Source organism: Enhydra lutris, unplaced genomic scaffold (assembly GCF_002288905.1).
Source record: "Enhydra lutris kenyoni isolate GAN:26980312 unplaced genomic scaffold, ASM228890v2 scaffoldscaffold91, whole genome shotgun sequence".
Lineage (NCBI taxonomy): Eukaryota > Metazoa > Chordata > Mammalia > Carnivora > Mustelidae > Enhydra > Enhydra lutris.
The window spans coordinates 2690047-2695194 of NW_019154175.1; positions in this window are offsets into that span (position 1 = coordinate 2690047).

A 5148-nucleotide genomic window follows, 5' to 3' on the forward strand; every position below is an offset into this window, starting at 1 on the left:
CTGTTCTTTCTTTCTTTCTTTCTTAGGAAGGGAGCTCTTGTTATCTAAGAGCCAAAGAGCTCTCAGGTCAGTTCCATCTGAAATCAGCTCACCCCTAGCTGGTGGCCATGGCCTTGGGAGCAGAAACCAGAGACCCACATGTTCATGATGCTAGAAAGACAGGAGCTGAAGAAATTTCATTCTAAGATGAGGTAAGCTTCTGAAGCTGTGAGTGAACTGTAAACTTGCTCGGAGCCGGAGGTGGACTGAGCTCCGGAGAACCCAACCAAGTCTTGTCTCTAGACATCATCCATTGTCTTGCTATTCTAGAGACATGGTGGGAAAGAAAAAATGGAGACTGACATTTTTTTACCCATTGTATTCTGCACACTGTCCTAGGCGTGTTTGTATATGTAATCTGTGGTTTTCAAAGATGCCCAATCTGCTATTTTCCCAAAGACATAGCCTTTCATGAACCCAGTGCTACAAATTCCAGCAGCGATGGTGAGACATGAAAAAATGTCTGCCCGGTTGTGCTCAATGATCTTCCCCCTAGGAGGTGACTGATGTGGAGCTGGCAAAAGCACAATCACTTTGATAGATGACTGGTTCCTTGAGGCTCTGTTTCTAAGAAACTCAAAGTCTTCCTGCGGGATTGCCCAAGATTCCAGAAAGCCAGGGCTTTTTTTCTTTCCGCCATCATTGTGGCTGAGGTCAGATGCCATCTACCGTGTGACTAACTCCCTTTCCTGAAATGAAAACCAGCAGAGACAGCTACCAAACACAGTTGTCATGGGCCAATTGGTGGCTGAATTCCCCTATCTACCCAGTTGGGCCTCTTGCTCGCTCAGTCTGGCGGGTTAGTACCATAAACTTAATTCCCATTAGTTCTATTATTACTCTTTATCTAGCTTCCCTTGGGGCCACCCAGTAGAACACTGTAACACAGACTATTTTTTTTTTATGAAACTGCCCTGTAATCAAATAATTTTTAAAATGATAGATTAGATCTTAAAATATATGAGCAGCTTATGTTATTGCTTGCCTGGGAAACTTCACCCCTCCTGTATGGTTCTGACTCTGTTTCTGATTAAAGAAAAAAAAAATTGCTGTTGTGTGCGTTTGGCTTCTGATTTTCCATAATTCTTATTTGTAAGCACTTTTGTGCTGGTACCTCCTTATAATTTACTAAGTGCTTTGCTCTTAAAGAGCACTTAGCAGAAAGAGGTGCAGGGAAATTACATCTGGCAATTATGCCAGTAAATTTAACTCCAGGACCCAGGCAGTATAGGTCATCGCTGGCTTCAGGTTTCCTGTCCCTGTCACCCACAACAGGTTGCCTGTGGGCTGCTCCTGACCATGTTGAAGGAGGCTTGGTGTGATTGTCTGCTGTTAAGCTGTCATTTAGGGCTCTGACAGCCCCCAGAATGCATTAGTGAGACTCATTCAAGAGTCAGAACAAAAATAGTACAGCCAAGGCAAAACTCAGGAAGCCTACATTCCAAGAAGTCATGTGGTCTTAGTTTCTTGTGGTGCCAGCTAACTCAGCCCTCAAAAAAGAATGTGGCCAAACATTTTTTCTCTGCCCTAAAGAATGCGATGACAAACTTGCCTGTGACTTGTGCCTCTCTCTTGCCTAACCACTTCCCATGCTTTCTACATATAACAACCATATAATATCGCCCCAAATGAGGGCACTTTTGAGAGGGAAAGTGGGGCGCTACTAATAGCCACACAAAGAAAATGGGTGTTCAAGACGATTCCAGGGCAGACGAGGGATGAGTGGACAGTCTCCTGTGCCTCCAACTTCTAGAGTTAACAAGAAATAGGAATATGAAATAAGATCAGAGAAAGAGTGGTTTGAGTCATTAGCTCTGAGTCCAATCCTCTCTGCTGCCTTTTCCAAATAGTTGCTGGTTTCAGCCTTCTTGCTGCCAAGGGGAGAAAACATGGTTGATATCATGTGGACTTTGGTGAACCATCAAAGCCTGTGGCCTTTGAAGCCAGACTGTCTGGGGTTAAGTCCTAGCTCCCCACGTACTAGCTCAGTGACCTTGGGCAAGTTACTTCACTTTGCTTGTGCTTCCGTTACTCAGTGAGTGAGGAAGAGAAAAGCCAGGAGGGTTACACCAATGGAAATACATCTACCTGGAAACAAGAGGCACGAGGAAAGGAAAGGAGCTGGAATGGTAGCTAGGATTACCATTGATGAAATACCCACCAGCATCTAACCCTTCGTAACGTCTACCTGAACGATGGCTCCGCCAGAGGCCTTCTTTGTCCCCTTCCTCGTCGTCACCATTGTCATTATGTCTGTGTCACAGGTGTGAACATGGAAGCTCCGAGACAGTATGTTTCTTGCCCAAAACCATACAGTTAGCAAGAATTAGAATCTCCAGCAACAGACCTCTGACTCGAAAGTCCACATTGCTTCTAGAATGCAATGTCTCTCAACTGGAGTATGTGTGTATATGACGGGAGTATTTTGCTTCCAGTTAAACTTACCTCCCCTCACCACCAGCACACGCTCCCTAGAGACATTTAGCCCTAACTCAGATGCTCTTCATGCCGGAGTATTTCTTCCTCCTAAGGACTTCAGTGACTTAGTTGTGCGAACCAGGATAAGTTATTTAATCTCTCCTTGTTTCAGCTTCCTCATCTATAAAGTGGGGTTAATATTCACACCTACCTCATGGGAGTTTGGTGAGCATTCGATAAGCGAATACACGCCAAGCCCTTCGAATGGTTCCCAGCACATGGTGAAGTGCTCAGTGACTACTAGCCAACCCAGTCATGGCCCCAGCTAGTTGGGGGACATCAGAGCACTTGACAGGCAGGAACCTCTTCATTGGGTTGGGAAGAATGGGGAGAACTTCGGATTCCTCTGCCAAACAAGAACGAGGTAAGCAGAACAGATGAAGGATTCTCTATTCCTGCCTCCATAGAGAACCTTCTCACGGACATGGCTCCCAGGCAGACTTCTCTTGTCCCCTTCACTCACACGGTGGCAAGTATTTTGTCCACATTCCCCATCGCTGACATCCAGGTCTGCAATCTCTTCCCTTGTCTACTGACACCCTTCTACTTCCATATTTTGCCCACAAATTAGCAGAATTAGCTGGTGCGAGTACCCCATGACCCTGCCGCTCTCTGTCGACCTAGAGAGCATGAGTGAGAGCAGAGCAGCCAAGCCTGCAAGACACACATATCTGAAGAAAGCTTCCTCATCTGTGAAATGAGGAGGTTGGACTCACCAGGTGATTGCCAAGGCCCTCTGAGCTCCCATATTCTCTGGGTCTGTGATTCCAATGCACCCCTGGGGTCCCAGGGCCTAGCCAGCTGTGTTTCTCATGCATAATGGACTAGAGAGAAACAATGGTGGGAATTAAATCTTAGGTCCCCAGCACTGCAGTTTGTCCTCGCAGCTTAGTGAGGAGCCGAAGGTCGGGCTTTGCCAGGGTCTTAAATATCAATCTCATCCATAAAGCTCATTCAGGCTTCCTGGAGAGCCAAGTTTCTTATTCAAGAAGAGAGCAAGGTGGGAAGAGGACAGAGGACAATGGAATAGTTTAATGCGGGAAAACAGCTTTGAGAGTCAGATCGCCTTGTTCGGCTTTCCTTTGCAACTTGCACAGTTTGATCTCCTTGCCTTTGGGTTGCAAACTGTAAAAATATTTAACTTGCGAAACGGCACGGTGAATATGGTTTTCCATCCACCAGCTTTTAGGAGGCATTAAATGCATTGGAACGCTATGATAACCAGAGACCCTGGGCTGAAATCATCAAGGACAAATAGGTCCTGGAAATAGGAATGAAGGTCACGGGCTTTGTCTGGTCCAGCCTATGAAGTGCAAATCTGAGAATGAGTGGGGTGGAGTGGGTGTGTGGGTGGGCGAATTCTCTATAAAACCAAGGAGAGGCTTCCTGGATGTCACATTCATCACGGCCCTGGGCGGAAGGAGAGAGACGGTTCTCCTAGTCCCCAGAGCCCTAATCCAATCCCACCTGCTGTTGGGATTCCACTTACCCTCCAGCAAGGAGTGTCTCTACCATATTACAAAGGCATATTCAACAGTGTGATGAGCCCTTTGCCATGGATTCTCCTGCCAGCTGGTTAGGATTGATTCTATTTCAAATGCCTCTCTGATTCACATCCTATAACTTGGCTCTGCAAACCCACCAGCAAGGTTCAGTCATGATTTCAGGAGGTCAGGGCTCCAGACACACAGGATCACAGCACTGAGAGGCAGAGCAAGAGACTGCTAAGTACTGAGACCCACAGCCGAACCACCTGGGTTCAAACCCCAATCCTGTCACACCTTGACAAGACACTTAATTTTTTGACCCAGGCTCTCCATGTGTAAAACAGGGAAGCAAATATAATTTACCTCAGAAAGTTGTGGAAGGATTAAGTGTGCGTGTGTATGTGTGTGTGTGTGTGTGTGTGTGTGGTGTGTGTGTAAAATAACCTGGATTTTCTACTTCATCATCACCAACTGTGGGCTAGGTATATCATGTTAGAGACTGCTGGGGAGACCCTTACAGCCATTTAAAATCCTCCTTCACCTCCTAAGAGATTTATTCCTTTAACATCTAAAGTTGAATTCCAGTCTCTGTTGCTGCCAAAGGGAAAGGTTACCTACCTCACTGTCTTGGTGCTATCAAACCTTGTCTTGGTCTAAGAGGAAGAGGGAAGGAAACAGGAAGTTACCAAGATCTGTGAAGCAAGGCGCGAGGAGACTGGGTGAGAAGTGGAGCAGGAGCCAAAGCAGAGTCGCTGAGACACCTGAGAAGTTTGGTTGACTTCACAGATTGGCTTTTCTGGTCCCACTGACTGTGCTCCCCTTCTGTCTGTCACCAGAAACTCCCGTATCTCTTCCTGCCTTACTCTTCTCACACTGTGCCAGCTCCCCGCTGCCTGGTCCCCTCAGAGGCCCCTCAGAGCTGAGGAAAAGAAGCCGGAGGGATGAGATGGGGTTTCCTGTGACTTTGTGGTCCCCACCCATAGCACCAAGCCCTGCTGAATATCACTAGATATTCAGAAATAAGCCTGGGAACACGCTTTAAAGTAGTGCTCAGACTGACACTTGAGCTGCCTTCTCACAGCTGTGCTCAGTGCAGAGTCCCTGGGAGGGTGGAAACTGCCAGCCAGAAACTTCCAAGGGAGGG